The 27,237-nt window shown below is 27.6% G+C and overlaps 1 protein-coding gene and 1 long non-coding RNA gene across 5 annotated transcripts in view; one reads left to right on the plus strand and one right to left on the minus strand.

Moving 5' to 3' along the window:
- The first annotated feature begins 939 nt into the window (after positions 1–939).
- The window catches only part of LOC132929564 (tyrosine-protein phosphatase Lar), a 151,257-nt gene continuing 124,959 nt past the window's right edge, over positions 940–27,237 (plus strand). For all 4 annotated transcript variants that reach the window (XM_060994998.1, XM_060995001.1, XM_060994999.1 and 1 more), the window contains exons 1-2: positions 940–1,266; positions 2,612–2,676. The gene's annotated coding sequence lies outside the window, so the exon portion shown is untranslated. The remainder of the gene's footprint in view (positions 1,267–2,611; positions 2,677–27,237) is intronic.
- LOC132929568 (uncharacterized) overlaps positions 2,493–27,237 on the minus strand; it is a 33,496-nt gene continuing 8,751 nt past the window's right edge. Inside the window, exon 2 of the long non-coding RNA XR_009662122.1 lies at positions 2,493–3,218. This is a non-coding gene — a long non-coding RNA (uncharacterized LOC132929568). The remainder of the gene's footprint in view (positions 3,219–27,237) is intronic.

Below are 27,237 nucleotides of genomic sequence, written 5' to 3' on the forward strand. Positions count from 1 at the left end.
GCGCGTCGATGACCTCACGGTCATTACGACGATTACGAACTCGTCGCGTCGTGTATGATCGGAGAATGTGCATGGGTGACATACTGCAGCGCCGGACACCGTCCGTGCACTTTCTCGTATCCCCTCCGTCCAATCGCGCCGTCCTGTCCAACGTCTTTGGCTAAGGGGCCAAGCCATTGGGCTCCGGACGCTTTGCGCATCGGGTACAACACCACAACGCTTCGCCACACCGCGGTAACATGTCGTCGTCGGCAGGCGCATGTTGTTGGTGTGTCACACGTTACACCGACAAACTCGCCAAGACTGTTCCTTATAATATCTCAACGTTGTCCACCGCAAGTACGTCGTCGCCTCGTGGCCCGTCGTCGGAACTGCAGGCGTTCCTTTATCGACGGTCTGCTGCTGCAGTGATTCGCGCGGACGGCGCATCTCCGCTATATAAACGACGATTCACACAGCGACAACAGTTTTTCTACCACATCACGGGTCACGCAATATCACGAATATCGTTGGGCACCGTAGGGACACAAGGATTTCGAATACTTCGATTCATATTGTACTCGTTTTACATTTTTTAGGTTGTCTTTTCTATTTTATTATTTAATATAATAGGTATTACACTTTATTCAATTTAACTCTTAGGACATATTTTTCCAATAAAAAAATTTGACAACGACGAGCAAGCGCACATAACCTATTATCAAACATTATAATGTTATGTACCTATTTATGTTATAATTTAATTACATTGACAAAATAATCTCGGAAAATTGCTTTGAGCGGTGAAGAATGGGCTCATTCGACGCCAGATGTTCGGTCAGCCGGCGTTTGTTGGCGGCACTGTAGCCGTTATCACGTCTCCGCAGCGCCCACGACCGCTGGTAGAGTCCGCTAGGTGTCGCCACCGTCGTAGTCATGTTTTCGTTTGTCGGTGGCGGTCCCCGTACGTGAGTGCGCGCGCGTGTTGTGTTGTAGTGATTGTATGTGTGTGTGTTTGCGTGTGTGAGTGTGTATATACTCTATAATATCCCTTATGTCCCTTCCGCTCTTTATCGTAAACAAAATTATCGGTTTTTTCCGCTGTCCCCGAAATTGTACCAGGAACCGAACCAGAGAACAACAATTATCGCACACGGTCTGATCATTGACGGCCACCCGTGTGCCCCGCGTATTTGGATTATTGTGTGACGAACACAGACGGCTTAGTGCCGGTTACATTTCAAACGATACACGAAATCGGAGCTTTGTGTCGAAGGGACCGCTGAGGTAAGAGTTACTCCTTTTTTGTATACACCCCTCCAACCCCATCACCACCCGGCACCCACACCCCGTCATCATTCTTAGGGGCGGCAGTGCAAAAAAAACCCTTGACTAAACGGTCGACTGGCCGAGGTCGCTATTGATTTTCGCCACTCGGCACTTTGACTCAAATTTTCCCTTTTTTCTTCTCATGTGTTAAAATCAGGCCGTCGTTGAATTTTCCGGGAAATTCCCTGTGCATGTTGGGTGAAGATGATAAGACTTGATTTGGATATTTTGCACTGATTGACTGTTTACTTGTATCAAGATTTTTGGAACATACCATACAGTAGCTGTTGTACAATTTTAGAAATACTATTAAGTTTTAATGTTATCGTACACTGTTGTTTGTTTAATGTCCTTTCCATAGGTTTAAAGACCAGTAACAAATTCATATTTATTGATTTAAAATTGTATGGACCAATTAAACATCTGGGCTAGCTGCTTAATATATTTTTGTTAGAACATTTTATAATATATTTATTCATTCATTTTAATTTATATAATTTTAGTAAGTTTTTTTAATTTGTATATCGAATAGGTCAATTTTATATTAATATGTAGCTATTTTAAAAATGTCTCTGTCATAAATAATATTTGTGTTTTAACATAAAAAAAACTATGACATTTAAATATATGTCTTGTTTCTGGCATACACTTATTTTTTCATAAAAATTAATTGCTGAAAGCATTTAAAAACTGTAATAACAATCACTAATCAGTATTTTACAATTCAATTAAATATTTTGTGTAGGCTACCTATAATTTCAGTCATTTAAATGTTTAAACAACTAATCATAATATAATCATTCACTGACCTGAAATTGAATTTAAATATTTGAATGTCTTCTTATATTACTTAATCTATATTTATTACTATTTTAAACATTTTATAAAATAAGTGAAAATGTGTGCATTATTCAGTATTGTAAACAAAGTTATAGGATAATTATTTAGGTTTCAGGATCATATTAGTTTTGATTCATAACAAATAATTACTTTATACCGACTTTCTATTTATAAGTCAAATGAGAGCGTATAAAATTATCTTATCTCATCACCAATTAGGCTTATATAGTGTGACATTTTTAGCAACCTGTATACTATTATAAGTGTTTTTTATAAATATGTATGTATTTAATATTGTTTTAAAACATTTTGGGCCTATAAAAACAAAATCCTAGATCTGTCAATATTAAGATGTATGTTTAAATATATATTTCTAATTTCATAATATAATAGATCATATTATTTAGTTTAAGTATATATTGGTACATATTTCTTTGAATATTAATTTTATTTTATTTTTCAGATGTCTTAATTACTTTGACACTGTTTCAGTGTGGTACACTTATTTACTAAACGATTCTTCATTCGGTAAGCATGAGTTGTGGTTTATACTATAAACATTAAATATAATTACATGTATTATTAAATATAGTGAAGGACCCACAATAGCAAATCATACAAATTAAGAATATATTATTATGTCTATGTATGAGATCAAAACATAGCATAATATTAATTATTATCATTAGTATGTTTAAAAATAATGCTAAAGAAGTATTTTTAATTTTATAACAATTTATAGTCTAATATAAATTTATAAAACAATAATTCACAATGAATTTTTAATAGTTATAGTTAGTTATTTTTAGTACTATCTTATTAGTATATAATCGTAAAAAGTATTAACAGTTAAGTGTAAATAGTGATAATATTTAACTAAGTTAGTTATAGATTAAAAAATAAGTAATTAAGTAACAAAAACTTTTACTACAAAATGAAATTGTTTTTATACGAAACAAGAAACTATATCATTAAATAGAAGAGTTGAAATGTATCCTATAAATTGAAATAATACTAAAAATTTCAATAATTTATTTCCACATCATGTTGCTGCAGATCCTCATTTGTATCTGAAACAATAATATTGTCAAGTTGGTTAGTAAAATTGAATAAATCTGTTGAGCTTACAGTATAATAAATAAAAAAGTAATTATTCACATGCTAGCCATTTGAATTATTAATGGGGGAGAGAACATATTTTTAACATTAGGCGTCAGAATTTGTCCACATGCTGTGTAATATTTTTTTTATATATTTTGTTCTCGAGTGTTAGATACTAACACAGATTTTTGTGTAAGTTTTCAAAACAAACCAACAGAGCGCAGCACAAAATACACATTTACCAAGATGTATTATTATTATTATACGAAAATAAAAATATTTGTATTATTGTAAGATTTTGACTTATTATCTGAATATTAAGAATTTATAAATTACACGTGTTGTTAAATGTGTTATATAAAATGTTTAGTCAATCAATTGACTAATATTTCTTTCTGTATATATTTAAAATAAAAAAGTTATCTAATTTAAAAAAAACTCTTACTGAAAGTCTGTTTGTTAAGTTTTTAAATTTTGATGTTAAAAGGATACTCAAATTCATCGAATTTAAAAAATGTTAGTATTAGCAAATAATCAACATAAAAAAATATTTTACATTGGATCTTAATTAATGAAATTATTAATTAATTTAAGTAATTATTATGTACCACCTGGCATTGAAAAACTAGAGAAAAAATTATTAAAAATATTGTATAGTATTTATAAATGTACAATGCATTATAAATATAAACCTTAAAAGTAATAGATTAAATATTTTCTAAGTCATATTATATTGATTTTAATTATTAAAATTCTACTATGTAGAAAGTAAAGAAAACTAATGCATATAACCCAAATGCAAATTAATCACAATAAATGTTAAAATTATAATAAAATAAAACATATGTACTTTATATTATTATAGTCTGTTATTTTAAAACAATCAATATGTATTCTATTGGTGTATTTTGACTAATAATTTTTAGAAGGTGAATAAATTCACAACAATATGTAAAATATATCTGTTTTATTTATTTATAATATATATATCTTGTGTAGGTAGTGAAAATAATTATATAAGTCTAAAAATGAAACTACTTTTTTGCCATACTAAATTGTATTTTTTTCTCTGATTTATACTATTTTAACTTGGTTATATTTTTAACTCAACCTTGTATTTATATATTATTATATATTAAAAAATAACTATAAATTAATGAATTATCACATAGTTTTAATTTAGTTTAGTCACTGTGTTTGTAGCAGGTATTCAAGCATTTTATTTAAAAGCGATCGTTATATTAATTTCAAACGATTAAAATCAGTTTTTCTCGATAATTTGCAAATAAAATTAGTATGGGGAAACATTCAAGCGTATAAACGTAAGACTATAAAATATTATATTCAATTGGTATTTTTATTATTATATATTTCATTTCAGTTAGGTATAGCCGTGTAGGTAAATATTTTGTTCTAAACCGTGTACTGTATTTATTCACACTAATGAATTTAATATAAATTATTTTACCGTGAATTTGGCTGAATTACGAATTTTCTCATTCCATAATAATGTACTTGTACCGAAGTAGTATTAGTATCCAATGACGTATACAATTTTCTACAAAGAACAGCTAGTAAAATCATTTTTTTTTTTACCTTTTTGGCTTAGTATTGGACTGCAGTGAAACAATTAAGAGAATTGATGATAAATGATAATAAATAATAATAATATAGGTACACATCTCGAGTTTTATTATTTTTTATATTTCGTATATGGCAAATGTTGAAATGTTATATATATATATTCTATGAAGCTTGAGTCCTAGATTGTCCAAAAGTTAATGCCCCGTCCATCAAAGTTTAAGTTAACATGTAAAATACGTAAAAAATAGTTAATGACTTGTCCATGGCAAAAATCTCTGATATAGCATGTTATACTAAGTTCGTACTTATTTACACGAAATCGCTGGTAAAAAGAGCTTGACTCTTTACTGATAAATACTATGTGAATAAAAGTAAAAAATAAAATAAAAATCATCGTTTTTATCATAACATTAATAAAACTTCATTATACACAATTATATAATGATAAGATCCGGTTTCGATATATTCCTTAAATTGCAATGTAATATAATATAATATATATATATTATTATTATAATAATATTTTTATGAAAAAAGTTTATTGCCATAACTAGAGTAGAATATAAATAAGTATAAATATAATATTTCATTACTAAATTAATTTATACCTCCCAAAGGTCCCTGTAGTTTTCAATTTAAAACAATTTTTGCACCGTTATGAGTAGGATTGTGAATTTGCAGGAAAGAGCATTTTTTTAGCTGATTGTGATACGTAGCTTCTAAGTACAACATTTGAATTATGTAACAACAGATTTTTTTATGATACTATTTGTTTTGCAATTAACATCATTACACACATATTTTTTGTTTTAAACAAGTTGTATAAGGCTCTAACTATAGTGTTGGGTTTGATTTGGTTAGGATTCGATAAAATAAGGCAATTTGTAGATAAGTTATTTGTGGCATATCAGTCACGAATAAAATTAGTTGGTTAATCAATAATAATCTTAGTAGGTAACTGTTAACTATCGGAATTGTCATTGTTTAATACCCGTTCAGCGTTCGTGAGTGTACCTAAACTTATTTACAGTTAAGTGGTTTATAATAAAGTATACTAATATTAATATGAATGAAAAAATAAAAAAATAAATTACAAATAAGATGATAATTTCTTAAATTTTTAAAATTGTGATTTCAGTGCATTTTTATTGAATTTTTGATATTTTAAATTCATTTTTATCGTTTCTTACTGTATTAAATTCAAAGTTCTCGTCATGAGGCTTATCAAAAAAATTATTTGCATCTTAAATTGTGGGCGTTTGTCCGTCTCCAAACGGTTTTAACCTTACACAATTATTACGATGTTTTACTATCTTGATAGACTTCCAAGTTCCAGGTCCTAAATTATCAATTCTATTATTTCACTTGGGTACTATAATTTTATTAATACAATTTGGCTAACACCATTTTTAAGTATTTATAATTATAGATGGCAGGGTAAATTATATTGTATTATGGTAAATTATCAGATTTATATAATTAATGTGTACGTATAAATATTATAATGTAAAATATCTTTTTTCTGCGGCACATGATGTTGACTACCTATCTTCCATTAAAATTTGTCGCCCCCGTCATTAAGACTTTAGTCCTGCTCATTATTGATGTTGTGGACTTATGTCGTGGTCACTGTCGTTGTATATACTGATCCAACCATCGTGTTACGGTGTCAGTTTAACATACCCACACACAACGTAATAGCCTTTATCGTGGGGAGGGAGTGCTCGGGTCTGTTAAAGTTCGTCCGCTTAACTTTGAGCTTTATCGCTCGCTCTAACCTAACCTACCGTTTATACAAGCGGTAGACCGCCTACTCTCAGGAGATAACTTTCGGGGTCACTTTTCCAAGATAATTCGGCGTTGTACTTCAACGTCGTCGTCGTCGTTTGTCCGTCCATCTGTCCCTGCAGCTACAGTCCCCGTCGTGGTCAGTTTGGTAACTCGTTACACTTTTCGCCCCGTACAACTTCGCAGCTACCGCTGCCTTCTACTATTATATAATGACAACCCTTAAACAGCACATTGAGTTACTGTTTTTGAAAATCTTCAAAGTGCAAACTTTGCTGTAGTATTATAGATGCTTGGCCGGACTCATCGATTTTCGTCGACTTTGCTCGGATCAACGTATTATTATAATATATTACAATTCATTATTATAAGATAAAAAAATAGCACAGATTATGATGTGTATATACTATTCTTTACTTTTGACTCTAAAACTTTTATGCAACAATTTTTTTATTTAGCTTTGGTCTTATGTAATGCATCGGTTACAATTCAGTAATATTTTATCTATATAGGCCGTGACAAAATTTCGGATCACATAAGATTATGCTCACTTCAGTTTCAGATTAAGTCATAATGTATATTTTTGATGATTAGAAATATTCCTATTTATATCATGATATTTAATATAATTTAATTTTGAAATAAATCGTCAAAAATCTGTTTTTTTTTACATTTCGCATTTATAAAATAATATTTTTTCAATCTTCAGAGGATTTTCTTTTTGGGAATTTTTTTTCAATGTAATGAAGTTATAATTATGATCTCATAATAAGGTTGTAAAAAATTATAATTACAAAAATGAGTATCGAGACCACTGTTGAGGGATTAAACTGATAAGGTATATAAAATATGTAAACCCTATTGAACTAAACATATTATTTAGGTATTATCCCTTAATTATTTATAATTATACGAGTAAATAATAAATGTACATAATACGTGTCGATACTCGATATTTGTTTTTCTTATCGATCATTTGTTTTCTATTCGTTGTCCTCCACGCTCCCTATCCATGTAACTCGTCGCCGCATCGTAAATCAAGTACTCTGCACTGCAAAATCGTATGTACTATTACACGTATACGTTTCATTAAATTGCGAAAATCTCGATAATTTCGTCATGTGGACATGCTGCAGTAGTCCATTGGGAATCACATCGGTAGAAGTGGGCTTGCGTAGGTAGTACCTATACTACCTACACGGGACAATTATAGTAGCAAGGAACGCATTTGTAATATATTGTTCCGTAATGTTTATATAATCGATTTCATTCGTCTGCTTGCATAATGTATGTGCAGTTAAAATCCCCATCACGTTCCCTCATGTCATTGTTTTTTCGATTTGGATAGGAATTATATGTTGGTTTTATTTGGTTCGTCAACAGAGGTCGATATTATTATTAACTAGTGAAAAAAATAACATACACGTATTATACCTATACACTTGACGGTTAGGCGGCATTGCTAGACATGGGTTTAATTGTCCGATGGACATGCAGTGCTTTAAGTTCACCTGGTCCCGATGGGATATGTAACTTGATTATACATTGTGTATCAGGTTGCGTGCAGTATGATCGTACCCTGAACTTTGAAACGTTCGTGTATATATTATGGATAAAATTGAAAAGGAAAGAATATGGATTATAACTACCCTATTATTGGTAAATTTATTTTTAGCTTCATCGAGCATATTGTTAATATTTTAAACATATTTTTTATTACATTTTCTTGAATATTAACCGAGTAGTATACTTTAGATTTTATATAACAATACATATAATAGGCTTTATAATATATAATATATTATATATATTTTGTTATATTAAGTACTAACTTTCTGAAACAAAACATATAAATGAATTAATTCAATTTATTTTATCGCCAACGTTTTACTTAATGTAACGTGATATTTATGGAAATTCATAGGATTTGGTGCTTACTGAGTTATTTTATTTAAAGGATTTCTGATGGACAGTGACGGAAAATAAAAATTAATTTACTTTAGTGCTATTTATCCATCTCATATATATATATATATATATATTATATAGGGGGTTTGTTGATAAAGAAGTAATTCATGAGACTATAATGAAATTATCTTTAAAAGATAATAGTAAAGTTAGTTAAAAAAAAATCTAAACTTTTTCAAGTTGAAATACTTTTTTTTGCGACAGACGGATTTTGAATTAATTTTTTTTACTACGTATGAAATGTCATAATTTAATCTCTAATGAAAACCTACTTGCTTGTTTATGCCAATTTAAATTCGTTTTCAACTGTATTAATAAAAAAAATATACTCTTTGATATAAGATGAATACGTTTCTTTTTCGTCACAAATGAAAGCTTTATGAATAAAATAATAGTCGAGGTTCACGTAATTTTATTTATGTTCAGAGGATTAAATAATAACATAATTTAAATGTTTCTAGTGGATTATATTGTTTTGTTTGTAAGTATGTTTTTGTTGCTTTCCACACACTGACAGTTAAAATTTATGTATGGGTATAGCAGTTTTGAAGTTTTTTTAGAGTATGTATAAACTTTGTATTATCGGTTTGATTTTTTCTCATATATTATTATTATTATGGCTTTTGGTAAATACTAAATAATGAATTTTTTTACGTATAGTTTCATATGTCAAAATGATATTGACGATCTTAAATAATTAAGCTTGACTGCTGTAGGTAGATATAATCAATATTTTATTATAACAATGATTAAATTATATTTTTGGCGATTATTGCTATATAATGAGTCGTGCCACTTTCTCCACAGCACTGTGTTCTCCGTTTAAATACATGTATACAAATCAGTTAAAAAATTAGCCAACACTTGTAAATATGGTATAAATATCTGCAATACTGCAGCAATTTGTTTATACATGTATAGTATCATGATATTCTGATATTTGCGAGCGATATTACCCGGGAGAGTAATCGAACGAAAGGGAAAATAAGAGATGAAGCAACGCGCCGACCGTCGAGTCTCCGATAAAAGTTTTATCGTTTTGAATATTTTCTTCGTCGACGGGGCTCGCAAAAGAGTGGATTTCCTTTTAAAACTGTGGTAGTCGGGAGGGCGGGGTGTGCGATCTTCTGGGAATATGAAAATTTGCGTCGCGTCGGGCATATTAAACGGACCATGAAGTATGTGTATATACAAAACGCCTCCTACCGTCGCGTCGTACAGCGAAGACGTCATCATACTGATGGTGTGCGATGACGATGCGGCTCCGTTGATTGCGAGGCGGATAAAATACGATGGCCTCGCCAAGAAGGGATGGTTTTGTATTAGGTAGCCGAAAGCGGCGGCGGGTATTATTCGGGCGTCGTATTATTTTTAATTTTTCCTCCGCCACCGATAGGACGAGATATTATTACTATCATTATTATTATTATTATATTCGCCGGGCGTTGTGTAGTCCGTCTCCGTGGTGGCCAAATCACCTAACGCGCCACCGCCACCACCGCCTAACTACGCGCGTTTCTACCTCGCGACGAATACGAATGAGCGTTTTAAAAACAAAAACGTTTAAACACGAACCACCGCCGACGCTGCACACGTGGAGCGCTTAATTATCATTACCACCGCCGCGGGTGGTGTTGTGTTTGTGTGTTCGCTTTTCGGGTATGTTTTACGTATGCGAAACGTGTTGTGTGTGTCTAAGGGGAACTGACATAGATAGGATAGATAGAAAGAGAGAGAGAGAGAGAGAGAGAGAGAGAGAGAATGAGAAAGAGATATCAAGAAAGAACCCACAGTTTTGTGGGTTGGTGAGTGGGTGGCTGGGTGGAAGTACTGATACACACGCTCACACCACCCGTACGGATATATAGGGCGAGGACGCGCGTACTTGTAATTCTGGTCGGAAGCGAAATATTATTATTCGTCGGAACGGTTTTTGTTAGCTCAGAACCGCGGAGGCAGGAGAGGTATTATTATTATTATTTTTTGTTTTCCTCGAAAGGCGTGGTGTAAAGATACCGAAGGATGGTGAGAGAGTGAGCCGGTTCGCCGCAGGTGGAAGGAAAATGTTATGGAGTGGTGCGTGGTAACGTGCTTTCCAATTATCCTTGTCGAATCGCTCTAGGGACAGTAGCAGCCGCCACCGCCGCCGTATTAACGTCGACAAATATTGCAGGACCAGGATCGACAGCCAAACGTCGGCCGCTGCTGGTATTCATAGCATTATGGGTTTGTCGGCAGCGTGTATATATGATGTGTATATACGGAGCCGCGTGTTTACCTTATGTCCCCTGCTGCTGTTGTTGCACCCACTTCCGACAACCGCACAATAATAATCAAAAGCTCAGTCTACTTGGCTATTAATGTTATTATTATTATTGATTATAAATACGTGTAGGTAGTCATCACACACAACACACACACGTGCGCATACTGAAACGGTTATTAGAAGTTTGTAGGCGAAACACCTTTTATAAGTTTAGGTAACACCCTGTACATTGTAGCATTATTTTTTGAGTAGTTATTATATAAAAATGTCGCTAAAATTTGTATACAACAGTGTTGCAGCAAAAAGTGGACGATGACAGTTGCCTAAAAACTCTTGCGCAAGATAATACTAGTGTATTATGTTATTAGAAATCTTTAATAAAGTTCAGGTCACTATAGTTTTTTATTGCAAGATTTAATTTGTTTAAATTGATAATAGCCAACAGATATAGTATTTTACTAACAATTTTAAGTTTTTAATATTACAGAAAATAAAAAAAATCGATTTGTCAAAAATTAGAGTGCCATTTAAGTTACTGTTTTTGTATCGTATTTTCAATTACAATGATATTGACAGATTTAATTATTAAATTTTTCAACTTTGTAAATAAACAGACGAAACTTATTGAAAAAAAAATGATTAGTTAAGGTTAAATTAGCTTAACCCTCCAACACGATATATTTTTAGCATCGCCCCGAATCTAAAATATATAGGTATAAAATAAAATGTTGGTAATTAACTACATTTTACATGATAAATAGTTAAGTAATTTTTTTGTATTTTCCATGAAACATGTACTTATTAAAATGACCTAAAAGTCAAACATTTTACATGATTTATAATTACATTCTCTGATAATAATAATATAGATTGTATTATTTTGGAAAAAAATAATGCAAATGTCTTCAATTTCCTTGTCCTAATTATTATTTATGGCGCGCATACGTATATAAAACAAAGTATACATTGTTTCATTTCTTTTTCACTACGAAATAATAATGTATACTACAAATTACGACGGGAATCATGTTGTGCGCGCGCGTTCATTATTGTCAGAAAAGATGAGAAAAAAAATGCTTATTTTTTATTATTATTAACAGATGCAGATGATTTGAAAATGTAACCTCAAGTTTGCTTATTGGATTCACCGTTATACGGATTATTTTACTGCGCTGTTCTCTTTCATAATAATATTCCCGATATATAATATACGCGGAGGCTCATGTGCACGATTTTGTTTCCGCGTCGTTCGTTTGTATTCGTTTTAAAATAACTATAACCATTTTATAGAACCATATACGCGCTTTTAATGATAAAAAAATGTATATAGTAATAACAAATGTTGAACTAGATCTAGAGTATTGCAATGTTGTACGATATAGATAATTTTTAACGTGAGACACTCGTTTTACGTAATCACTGAAGTAGCTTAATAAAAAATTACCCTGTGTATACAATATATAATAATAATATGTATTGCGGGACATTACGGCCTATATAAATTAACTCAGCATAGACTGATATAATATTGTGGTTGTGTTCTCGTAATCATCACTATAATACATAATAATAGTTACTTGACTAAAAATATGTTGAATATTACTATGCAAATGAATGTATTCAGTCATATTTAATATACTTCTTTGTTTTAATTTTCCTTTTTGGATTGGTAGTTTTTGCTTTTATTATTATACACCTAAATTAAATGTATCATGAATGCTTCACTTTTTATTAGGCTTGAGTACTTCTTAGAATGACAAATTATTTAAATTACCATAAATTTTATATTTGAATCAAGGAATATTTATTTTTAATAATGTTGTTGTTATATATATATAGATTTATAATATGTACCTTAATACAATTTAATACTTTTGTGAAACATGTTATATATTTTTTAACTTACATTAAACATAGATACGTATACAACTTTAGATTTTAAAGATTGATTATATTATTAATTACCTGATTAAGTAGGCTTATAAATTATTTAAGTTTTCGTTGTATTTATAGTTTAAATTAATTTTGTGAAAAATTAAGTTTAAAAGTTTCATATTACAGAACCTGAGTATAATGTTCTTCTCTCGTCTCTTAAATATTTGTATATAATAGTGATGTGTGACGTATTCAATTTGATAAAAATTAAAAAAATAATGTTAAGCTAAATTAGGATAAAAACATTGGTACTTATTGCTTTTCTTAAAAAAATATTCGATAGTTGTCATTATTTTTTTCCTTATGATTCAAGATACTATATATACTATACTATCGAGAAAATCGATAAACGACCTCTTTAAAATACCGTATATATACTTGATTTTCGATCTATAAAAGTACTACACTTTCATAAAGTGTTCTAAAAAAAGATAACAGTAAAAAAACACATTTTAAAACCAATACATTACTTGCTTTACTCAGAATCTAAAATGTACCAAAGTAGTATTCAATTGTTATTACTTATTACTTTTCACAAACTTATTAAATCATTTTATAAATGTTAAATTTAAACATATCTATAATTGAACTATCAGGTATATTTTTGTCATTGATGAAAATTATAATAAATTCTTAAATTAATTTAATAGTCAACTTCAAAAATATTAATAATAATAATACCTGATAACAGTAATAAATAATAATAAATAACAAATAATAGCTGTCAAGTTATATTATATTGAATAATTGTGTGTTATAATTATTGTCGATTTGAATACTTTTATGGGTTTAATAATAATAATTTTAATTAGCCATAAAATATAAGCTATATAAAATTGTTTAAAAAAAAAAACCATTAGTATTATGCCAATGTGTTATATGAAAATATTGCCTAAATCGTAAATATAAATTACCTACCATTCAAATATTTTGTTCATACTATTTTCTAAATTTATATTTATATTTGTTGAAAAAAATTCTTTTTCTAATATTGTTATAACATTTTTAGTAAGTTTGAATTAAAACGATTGAAATATTATTTATGTATATATTTTATCGTGGTAGTTTGGGTAAATTTTATATGAATTTCACTATTATATTATTCTGATTATGATATGTAATACTCATATGTAATTTATATTATCATAGTTTAAAGATCAATTTTTATTTAAGTAAAATTTTCAATAAATTAATTGTTAGTATTTAAATTAAATATTTATATTATTAATTGTGATTGTGATAAAAGTTAACTTTTTTTTTATTATTTACAAAAGACTATCTATATAGATAAAATAATAAACTACGGTAAATAAGTTAACAATTTGTACTAGACTTGAAAACGTGAGGGAAGGAGTATCTATTGATACTACTTTTCATTTATGAACTTGAGTTAAGTTTTTAATGTGGTTGTTACTATTTGGAAAAAATGTAGGATAAATTATTTATTATATATGTGATATGTGTGTGTGAAGTGTGAAATACATTTTTCTAATTTTATAACTTAAATTAGAATACAAACATATTGTAAAATTGTAACGTTGGTCAACAATACAACATATTTCAAAGTTAGATTTTTGTAGATATTTTATATAATATGCGTAAAAAAAAACAAACACTAAAAATGACTACACTTTAGGGCTTGTGTAAATTTATCTTGAATTATAATAATGATCTTGTTCAGGAATAGAGCATAGATTTTGTGATAACGTATTTGAATACTAGCAAACTCATATATTTAGATATTTTAGACTATTAAGTCCATGTATCATAAATAATAAGTATATATGGAGTTGGGGTATACGTTCCACGTATAAATAAGTGTTTTAATTGAAACTAAAAACTAATCATTAATCAAGTGTACTTCCGTAAGAAGTATTGAAATTGCTTTCATTTCGTTGACCATTTTTTGAAACGTCTCCGGAGGCCTGTTCCGATCTTATACTTCCTGCTAACGTTAGCTGGAGGATAATTTATCAGAAGGACTAATTCCACTGGCGGGATTATAAATCCTAAGCTCGCCGCCGGATATTACCTCTTTACTTTACGGCGTAATATCCGCTTTTGACGAAAATCCAAAGTCTTTATCGATTTTAGAATTAACAGTGAAAATACTTGTTTTATACTTCTTATTATTTAGTAAGAAATAAAATCATCAACAAAAGCAACTAATTTATGATACACTATTATAGTGTTGTAAACATTTATGTATTAATATTTAGTATTATAAATAGATAAAATTGATTTTTGTCTTGTTAAATGATGGGATATAATATAATATAACCTATAGAATACCTAGTGTAGTATTAAGGTGGTCCTTAAAATATATTACAAGGTGATTCTTTTATCGAATAACACTCATTGTTTTGAAGTCTATTAATGTTTTTGCAAATATTTTTTTTACACTATTTCCAATTGAATAAAACATTTTTAAAATATTTTTTTTAAGTTTTTGAATTACAACATACATATTTATTTTAAAATTCTGAAGCATAATATTTTTCTGAGTATTTCGGTACATAAAATCGAAATTCGGACGAGTAGTTTATGAATTATAAGTATTTAAAGTTTTCGTGAGCGTAGTGGGAGAGATTGGGTATACCTCGAAAAATCTTGGTCCATTCTTCGTCATTCGAAAAAGTAAAAAACTTGGACAAATTATATTGATAACAAATATTAAAAATATGATTTTTCCAAAATTTTTGTTTTATTTCTATACTAGAAATTGCGAGTATATAAAAATATTGTTTTAATAAACGTTAATAAATTCTGAAATAATTTCTTGGGTAAAATAATCCAATATAACACCCAAAAATATAATTTTTTAATTTAAATCTTAGTTGTATACTATGATTTATAATTTTACTGTAAAATTATAAATCATAATATACATGTAAAATGTAAAATGCAATGTATTTAGCTTTCTTGTCTATGTTAAATATTATGTTCGATATTATGTTATATAAAATAAATGCAACGAGAGAATTAAATATTTTAATCAATTTTTTCACAACCAGTATAAATAAACTGCAAAATACATTTTACTTTTTTAGTCAAGAAACTTATTTTATTCTTTTGATTGAATCCGTATTTGTGTTAGGTTAAAAATTTAAATTTACTTCTTTTAAAAATTGTAACACTCTTAATGTGATGTGTTTATTAAATTATACACACCTTTTTTATTGTTTGGAATAGTGTCGAGAGGTATCAAGGTTAAAATTGTAAAATATATTTTTAATGATCAACCTATTGTGGTGGAATATGTTGGTATATTAATACTATAGGTAAATTAATATCTATGTCACTGTCAATGTAAATAATACTTTTAAAAGTAATGTTCTCTAAAAATTAAATTTTAATTAAATATGTATTTAGTTTAATAAAAAATAAATTAAAATCGTTAATACTTTATTTAAATTAAATATAAATAATCATTAAACAAATATTTAATTTTAATCCAAAATCTATCAAAACATTTCTAAAATATATTTAGGAGATACCTTAATAGTATTTATATACCTTATAGTATTGTCTATAAGTGCATGTCTTATTATATTTTGATAATTTAAACTTAGTTAGAAATTTAGATAAAGTATTAGTTACCTACTTTTAATTTATGTTTAGTTTTGTATTTTCATTTTTACTTAATTATTATATCTTACTAACAATGAATATATATTTTTTTATCTTATTAAATGGTAATTTTAAAAATTGTATGTGTATATCATTTAAATAATATTAAATTTTAAAATTAAATATAATAATTATCACAGAATTAATTATGTAATAAATGTGTTATAAATAATAATATATTTCTTATACTATCTTTTATGATTAATACGTTAGGACAAGAGAGCTGACCCATAGAATTTTTGGAGTATAAGTATGGGTAAACTATCGTCATTTCGCTTTTAGTCGCAAAAACTAATTTGTTTTTCTCTGAACTTTCGATCAGTTTCCTAAACTACGGTTGTCGTGTCAAAGCGTCTTCTTCCTAGCCATCCTCTCTTGTCTAGTGCGAGCTCAACGACAAGTTAATCCGTATGAGTCTTGCCAAAAACGGACGTACAAGTGTTCAAAGCTTCTACTCCTCTTATCCTTAATTTTGGTAGTGTGGCTGGAGCAATAAAACCCCTTTGGGAACGTTTCCGTCAATAACATACATCCGCGGAAAGCCCGTTGGCTCAGTGGATATAACACGACTAACACGTCGATCTGTACACAATATACGTGTTACACAATAATAATCATATGATACAATATATTATATCATACTGAATTTCATGTTTTCCCAAGAGAATCGTAAAATCTTATAATTTGTGATAAAATGTTTAAAAAGTAAAAATGTCTTAATATAATTGAATAAAAAGAATTTTTTGTGATTTATGAAAATAAAACAATGTCTATATTAAATAAATATTTATAAATTGTATATACATATTACATATTAATCTAAGTATTGATTGAAGTGATTTTTCTTTTATCCATGTTAAATTTGAATAATTAAAATATTAATAATTTGTTTAGTATAGGTATTACGTAAACTGTACTTTTTGTGGAATTATAAGTTTTAGTAAAGTACACAATTTGTCGTTCGCTATGTATACTAAATTTTGAATATAATGTTAATTGTGTAATGTTTTATTTTAAATATGTATTTTGTATACGATTTTTTTTAATTATTTGATAAATACTAGATTTGATATTTAAAATTTAAGTTAGCCTTAGTGTAATTGGTATATATATATTATAAATAAATTTGACTTAATCAGAATTATATAGTTTTAAATAATAATATAAAATTAATTTTAATTCCAAATATGACCATAATAAACTATACAAGGTATGTTAAAGTTATTAATATAGTTATCTGGTATATACATTACATATATATTTACATTTCGATTATGGTTGGGAATAATAATACTTCACCCATTATATATTATATTTATCAGTATGAGGGTGATGCTCATGTGGGTTTGCATAAAATGTACAGGTATACTCGATCGAAGATTAACAGGTTTTTTTTATTAGGTCCAATACAACTTTAAAATGGTCGGGGAAAGGGTGTTCTATATAAACCCTATCGGATATATTGTCGCATTACCCACGTTTTATTTACGACAGGTATCCATACGCAGCAGGTGCTCCCCAGGTACCCCGTTCCACCTCATATCCTCCGATTAAAGGACCCTAGCTTTTTTCTCGATGAATTATTATCGACACGTTTCATGCGTGAGCTTCCCCAAAGGGTAAAATAACATTCGCCATAATCCAAATATTGCAAAATAGTGTTCATAATGGCCCACACTAGCATGATATACGGCATAATAACTTAGTTTAGTGTCAAAGTTTATATGCATGTTGGTTTTTTCGATAGATTTTTAAAGTTCATAAAGGTTTCACTCAAGTTTATTATGGAAAATAAATTGTTAATATCCAATCGATTTAAAAATGTCAATAAATTACATAAAATATAAACTGATTTTGAGTGCCTTAATTTATTTTATTTAGTGTTTCGGAAAATGTATTTATATATTATGTATATCCATAATATGTTATTATTTAAACTTGCAGTTAGTTGTATTCCTGCTAAAAACTTAAGGCATTGATAATCTCGAAAGTAATTAAATATTAACATTTAATGAATGTTGGTTTCTTCGAAACATTTTACTATAATTTTAACGCGGAAATAATGAATCTTGAGGGAAATAATTATATACAATTTTAAAATTCCCAAAATATGAATTGTTTAAGTATATTTCTTGAAAACACTATTGTATAAATTATTAAAAATATATTCAAGTTTTGCTCATCAAAGTAATTGTCATTAAAAAAATTTTTTGTGGTTATTAATGATAATTTAGAATTTATCAATAAAATAAAAATATTTATTTTGTTAATGATCGAAAATTGATTTATCAAAATCATTTTTATTTCGCTTCAGTGATTTGAATTATATTGATAACACTTGTAAAATAATCTTCTATATTATAAATTAGTGGTAAATAATTTATTAATTTTCGATCTGTCGAGCACTTGATTGTAAACCACTTACTGAGAATAAAATCACAGAATATATAACAGTGGTGAAATTCCTAAGAGTGAATATTATTAGACTATAACATTTTACGTTCCGATTCGATATTAAATTCTATGTTCAAATAACGAAAAAACTGATCGTGAAAATTTACGATATTATATTTTTATTTAGTTAAAGTTAGATAAAATGTTGAACAAAAATCAAGATTAAAGAGAGTTTTCTTTTAAAAGTATATAAAAATGTGATAGTTTTTTGCAAAACAAATTTTAGTTTTTTTAGTAATAAAACATATATTAATAATATATGTAGATACGATTGTAATACTATAATATGTGTAGTTAAATTTTCTTGAATAATACAATAACAATCTATTATTACCAATTTTATATTCTAAATTTAGAAAAAAAGTATTTTATTTTATATTTATTATTTTTAGATGTAGGTATTAACTTTTTTTCTGCTTTACATCGACTTTTAGGGCAGTATAAATACTTCAATTTTCAACTTTGGGATTGGTTTCTGGTAGAAAATTGAATTTAGTTTGTACTTTGGTAATCAAAAGTAAAAAATTTCCAATAATTTTTTTAATAATCGGGAAAAATCAAAAAAAAAAAAAAAAAAATAAGGAATAACAATAATTTTTACACATAACCATGATTTGACATTCTATTTTGTATTTTTGTTATAATTTAAAAATAAATAGTCGCTGAGTACTAATATAGATATACTAAATAATCACACCAAATTTTTATATTTTCATTTCATGTACACTGCAACATTTTCTAAATATTTTCATTCTTTTTGATCTATTTATAGGCATTAAATATTTGAATTTTTATATTCATTGAGTCAACATTTTTGAAAATTGAGTACAACATGTTATAAAGTTATTCTTAAAATCTAAAATAAACAAGTATAATTTTTTTTTAAAGATATTTAGATTTCAAATTTTAACGAAATTACTTATTTTAATACTTTTAATTATTTTGTTATAATTCATAAACATTTGTGATTAATTTTAATGTATTGTTTATTTACTTTAACTATTCACATTATTTTATTGTAAGGTGTTTACTCATAATTTAATAATAATAATTTTATGATTTGGTATGAATATTTATTATTATATAATAAACGCAATGTTTTCGGCATAAATCAAATCAATAATCTATTGTAATATTAATAATAAAATACGTAAATTACTATACAGTCAAATAAAAATACATATTATGAAATATATTTAGTGATGTAGGTTGATAAAACGTTTCCACTCAGAATTATTTTTCGTATATATAATGATATATAAATATATCATTAAACTAAAATTTAACATATCCATTACAGTGACCAACTCGACACCTAATGTACCCAATTTTAAATTTCTAATATTCAAAATAATCTTGTCATGTTCAAGGGAGTTTTTTATTTTGGTTTACCAGGTAACTATTTATAATATGTATAATATCAGATTATATTAAAAACAAAATTAGTTAATTTTAATGGCGTGAAGCATTTACTAAAGCAAAAATAATTGTTGTTATTTTTAATATTATGTTTACAATACAAAAACATAAATAGATATGAAGCTTATTATAATGATATTTTTGTTTTCAATCTTAAAACTGATTCTATATTATTGTATTTTTTTTAATATAACATTTTTTTAATAATATATTTAAATGTAAATTTTTTTCTGTATGAAAACATATTATTCATAACAACATGTTTCAAAAAAATTATTTTTTAATATTCTCATATTATACTCGTATTTCGTCGTATACTGAGAAGGGTTATCGGTTTTCAATTGGGGGTTCTGGTAGACTATATTTTATTAAATGTCCGAGTTCCAAAACAATCAGACTCGTTTTAGAGAAAAAAAACTGCAGATATACACCAGATGCCTTGTCTGAAAATAACGTTTTGTGGTAGGAAATTAAACAACAAAATTTCATACTAGAATTTATCTGATAATAAGAAAACGGGAAAATAATTTTTATTTCTTTATTTTTGCTTTACTTTATATTTTTGAGTAGGTAATTTTATAAGATTTTACTTAATTAATATTTTTAATTAACCAATTGAGTTGAAAACCATTTACTTATGAAAGTTAGGTTTTATAATAAACTGAATTTGTTATTAAAAATTTTAATGTTTCTGAGTTAAAATAAGTGATTGAGATAAAAAATCGTTATTCCATAATTTAAGATTATTTTAAAAATGCATTACAATATATATTTTAATATAATTATTAAATAATTTAAATTTTTAAATTTAATTATAAATTAGTTACTTTTATATGGATTTTTAACTTTTATATAAAAAACTATTTTTATCAATATTTACTTTTAAATATAAATCTAATTTGTTAATTGTGTGTAAATAATCACTAATAAATGTAGAATAAATGTAGTTAAAATATTTATCGGAGTGTAGTGCTATAAGTTATATAAGTATAGAAATTTTCCTATTAATATTGATGCTTGATAAAAAATTTTAATTTTTTTTATGAAACATTAATTAAGCCATTTTGCATTTTATAATTTTGTACACTTCATCATAAATCGATAGTTTATAATTCAAAAATAAATCAATTGCAAAATCAATATCCATTTTTCTTTTCCAGATTTCCCTAGACAGGTGTTTTTCGAGTGTATTAAATTTCCGATTTACTATCTTGTCATCATTGCCAAATTATACGAAATACCTATTGTCCACACCCCTCCCCGATATATTTGTATCCCTTCCTGATCATCCTTTTCATATCAAAATGGGCTCGTTCAATTGCGATAATATCAGAACACACGCGTTTGGACATTTAACAAATTTTATTTTGTGCTTCACACTCAATATTTATTTAAACATCTTTTGTGTATCGAAATTGGTTTTTGAAAAATTAACCATTGCTTTTAACAATATGTGTACTAAATTTAATTAATTTTATGGAATTCTGATTATGAAAATCAGAAATGTTTATAATATTGATCATAAACGTTAAAACAATATAATTACTAGGTATATTATAGTACTATTTGATAGCATCATTGAAAAATATTAGATTATTAGAATTATTGAACTACCTATCTATAATATTAATATTTTACACTTCTATGAAAATGATGAATTCTAATATTAAGTAAGAATATATCTTTTATAATTTTATTTACATAATTCAATCTTTATTTTGAGGTAAAGTATTTAAAGCATAATAATATACATAAATTTCAATGTTGTAATATTCATTTACTTTTAACCTTAATACTTAATAGGCCGACAAATTCGGTTTTCTAATAAAATAGTCCATAGTACAAAATATAGTATATTCTTTATGAACATATTTTGACACAAGAATAACGTTAAATGAAATATTCAATAATTTAATAAATTAGAACTTTTTAACCACAATTTTCATTACTTTGTGTAAAAATGTCAAAGTTTATATAGTATTATGTGTATTTGAAATTTTCTTTTGATAAATATTGTATCAAAAATAGTAATTTTAACAGTATTATTTCCAGCAGTTCATATGGATAATTTGATAACTAATTAAATTGTATGTTGAGAATATGTTTTAAGATTTATACGTATATATATGCAATAAAATTATGTTAGTTGGTAAATGGATTCTTTAAGATAGGGACATCCCTTACTAGCAATATCAGGTGTAGTGCTTTGAGCAGCCACAAAGGCTTTTGATTTTCTAAAGACAGACAAACTCCAACGGAAAAATTCTCTAATCACGATGATACTTCGGGACACAACTCTCCTTTTCCATTTCTTCTCACTTCCCCCTTGATCAATCCCATGTACATTTTTTCTATCCCTTAGTTAAACGAATTTCTGTTCAAACTTTCTGCTGCTGATTTAATTGAGTTTTCTGTTTGACCACCTACTCGTGAAAGCATTTCAATGGTCTTATGAAGTTTGCTCTTGTGAAGATAAAAGATCAATCGAAACAGTTTTTTAACTTTTGATTGAGCCCTTTATTAAACAATGTTGAAACAATAGACGATGTTTATTCCTCAAATTTGATGTCGTTACACTAAAAACTAAAAATTATTAAGTACAATCCCATTACTTATACATAATTTAATGTATTGTAAACTTTAATTAACTTTTATAGCAAATAAATAATATAATTATTATGAGTTTTGTAATATTTTTGTTGTAAAAAAATAGATTTTAGTCTACTATATAATATATTGTATTAAAAAGTAAAAGTAAATTTTTTAATTTATTAATAATAAGTATGTAAATGTTGTTTGTGGTATACCTTAAGTAACGTGTAATATTCAATCCATTTAATATTTACAGTATAATTTATGTAATTTTCAGATAGGTAATTTAATATATAATTATTTTAAGGGTTGTTTTTTTAAATATAATATAATAAGATATTCATATATTTTGTATATATTTATGAACAAATAAAAAAAACAACTAGGTTTTCTATGTATTTTATACTTATTTGAAAATGCATGCAATATTAAAAAAAATAAAAATGTTATAGTTTTTAATTGTAAAATTAATTTTAAATAAGCTCTAGAAAAATAAATAGTCTACAAGTTATATTCATACTGATAATAATATATCTAGCTGTATAGAAAAAATGTATATCCTAATATATTAAAATATATTCCATTTTTATTTTAAAATAAATAATTTAAAATTGAACCTATATTAATATTTGTATACAATTAATTTGATAATTGATATGGAAATGTTTTGTGGTAATAGTATTAAGTGTTATATGTCCACGGTTCGTAAATTTAATAATATTAAGTATTGTCGTATTTTATATCATGTATTATGAAATAATTATTTAGATTTACGAAAGTTCCTTCATATTTTGTAGTTTGTGCGTACGTTCGATTTAATATCACTTAGACGGCTGGTACATGTGAAGGACGTTTAAGAACAATGTTGATGATATTAATACAATAATATGACGCTTAAACTGTCTATGTGTACGCAACTCCCTTTCGAATATATTATTCCAAATAATCGTCCTTTGTATGTACGTCCTTAAGGATGACAGTGGCAGGATGGAGGTGATATGCTTAGGCCTTAGAGCATTGGTGGGAGTCGGGGGTTAGTGTTTTTGAGTTTGATTGCAAATCTCCATTGGCCATTGTTTAGTAAACGGATTCCATCGCGGTGGTGCCTTAGGGGTTAAAAGGAGATATCTGATGAGATGTTTTGTGGGTGTGGGGGGCTAACCCGTCGGATTTGTCGCGTATTAATCTCTCGGCCTCACGGCAAATCGGGATTCACCGCCACACAAGATGTAAAACGCAATTACACGGGCCGACAGATTTATTGTGGTCAACCAAAGTAGGAATAGGAGGTGGCGCGGGTGGGACCTGTTGGCGGATGTCACGGCGATGGCGGTGGCGGCGTCGGCGTGTGTGCTCTCACTCTCGGTCCGGTAGGGATACCGCCCTTTAAACAACGGTCAGAGGGCTTAATGAAATGCGAAATTAAACTCATCCGCCGGTGCTTTGTTCCTCCTCACCACTTCACCACCACCGAGATGGAACCGACGGCCAAAGGCTCGCCAGTCATATAGCGCCATACCGCCCAACCGACGCCGTCGGTACTCACAATCTACCCACCTCAACACTGCCTCTGCCACCACCAACGATTCGCTCACGAAATACGGTTTAAACTAATAATAATGTAAACACCGCTTCTGGACCCGTGCTCCCGCTACTGTCTCGTTTTGGACACACGCCGCCGCGCCGCCGCTTTTGTCCGGCAACCGTTAAACGTTTTACATTTCCGTTGGACGCAATACGAACACCGGTAGGGGTAAACGAGTGTGGTGATCTGAGGGGACGGCGGGTGATGGAGATGAAAAAAAAAATACACATAACTCGACATTATTACGCTGTACCGTCGTGGGGTTGTGTCGTTGCATAAAATTACCTTTTTTTGTTTTCTTTTTTCATGTACATACAATTCATTGTAAACAGAAACAAACTTTAAACATTTTTTATTGTTTGTTTGGCAGCGTTGCTCATAAAATATTTAAAATCAACTGATTAACGTCAAAGGGCTTATAGAAGATAAAATATGTTTACATTAACGGTTAAAATTAATATCATTTCACTATCGTTTCACCAATTTAAAAAAATATATCAAAGTTCTCGTAGGAATATCGAGTAATCAAATGCTGCAAAAACCAAATAAATAGGTCTTCATCCGTTATTGTCTTCACTTTACTGGCGTTAAATAAAGCAGTGTTTTTTTTTGGTCTTATAATTATGTTTTCTAAGTCTAATGATGGAAAATGGAATTAAAATTTATTTAACGAAACTTTTAAGTGGATTGCATTTTTTGAATAGCAGAATTTTATTTGCTTGTTTTATTATTTATTGGAGCTGTGAATATTTAAAAAATAAGTGCTGACAAAAAACTACCATTTGTATAATTTTAATTAAATATCCATATCTTATTGGAGATTGTATATTATATGAGTTTGTCTTATTTGTAATCTAATAATATAAGTATTACTTATTTAATATTAAGTAATTTTTAATTTAATAAAAATAGAAATGAATATTAGCTAGCCTTATAGACCTTATAGCCTTATACTTATTATAAACACTTTATGATTGCATATTTTTTACAGCTTGCACATTTAAAATACATATAATATGAAATATGTATGTTTATTTGTCATGCGGATATTGTTTCCAAACCGTTTTTATGATTGAAATATATTTATTTTACTTGTAATATTCACTCGTTTTACTATGTCCCCAAATAGTAACACTTTATTTTCTCCAAAAAAATGCCATCTTAATGTTATTTTTATATTTAAGTACCTGTTATTATACTAAAATCTTTTAAAAAAAATTTTTTTTCGATGTAAACGTTGTAAGTTTGTAATATTATTAATTTAATGTTATGATATCATTAAATAGATAACATTTCAGTATATTCTTCATTAATTTGTATAATATAATATAAAAGTCTTCACACATATATTATTTTCATTTAAATATTATTTTTATAATTAATAACAAATAATTCAGTTAGTGAAATACTGTAAACTATATTTTTCTTGCCAATAATTGTTGGCAATAAGTGTACAGTATGTTTATTATAAGACATATTAGGTTTATCTTATAAAAATAATTTAACTTTAACATAATATATAATATATTAAATTATAAAGTTTATAGTTTTCTAGAAAACTCATGTTTATAAACCTGGTTATAAATTATTATTATATTTGTTACCTATTGATTCAAAAAATGACCGAGTTTGTAATCACTTATCGGAAATACAGAAAATTATATTTGTTCATCTTGCATACATATTTGTAAGAACTATAGAGTTTACATTTTCATTTTTATTTTAAATGTCTTATGGCTCTCTCGATTTAAATCACGCATGTTTCTTGTAATGCTTTTAGTCTCGTGGGAGGCATTTGGCGGTAAAAAAACTTGTCTGTGTAGACTATATACATCCTAATAAAGTCTTTTTGAACGTTACATTTGCGACTTTGAAAAGACCGTCTAAAATAAAAATGGACTTTTCGCTATTTATCGCTATTTACACATTATAAAACATTGAATCGAGTGTATACTATGATTTTTTAGGTACATAAATCCAGTTAATTTATAGAATGATAAAATATTATTTTGTTAGTTATTGGAATTCAGATTATTACATTCTTAAATATTTTTTTTTAAGCGTCTTGTTGTGATTAGGAAATGTTTTTAAATTTGAATATATATTAAAATGCTTTCTAAACTTTCCAGGTACTTATTCTTCATATTGTATTTATAGAATAATAAAGCTTATTTAATAGAGTTCAATATTAATATAATATTGTTATTTTGTTTTATGATTTAGTTATTCCAGTGATTCTTAATCTTTTTAGGACTCGACATTTTTCCCCAAAAATTTATCGCCATCCACTTGGTTTAACTTTTAGATGATCAAAAAGTATTTCTTAAATCGTAATTTGTTTATTACTTTTATGGTTAAAAATGAATATAATTGTACAAATGTATTTTTTATTATGGGTCATACCTATATGTAAAGTGTGTATTAATAATTTTAACATCCGATGGTAATTTTTGGTACTATACTTGTATTATAGTAAGTTAATGTAAATGTAGTATAAAAACATACACTTCTTGGAATCTATATAATTAAAAAAAAAATTCTCTCGTTTGAGAAACGTTGATATGGGTTTATTATCAAAGTGTATTGTAGAATTAGTAGAATTTTGTTATTATAGAATTTTTACTAATCAATCTCTATGATGTTACTCTATTGTGAAGACTAATAATTAAACTACAATTTCCTAACGTTTGACAAATAGTTGCTAACAATAATTAGCGAATTCGCGACAATCAATTGCCTTTACCCCACCCTTATCCATTGAGTAAAC

The sequence above is a fragment of the Rhopalosiphum padi genome, chromosome 4, assembly GCF_020882245.1.
Source record: "Rhopalosiphum padi isolate XX-2018 chromosome 4, ASM2088224v1, whole genome shotgun sequence".
Classification (NCBI taxonomy): domain Eukaryota; kingdom Metazoa; phylum Arthropoda; class Insecta; order Hemiptera; family Aphididae; genus Rhopalosiphum; species Rhopalosiphum padi.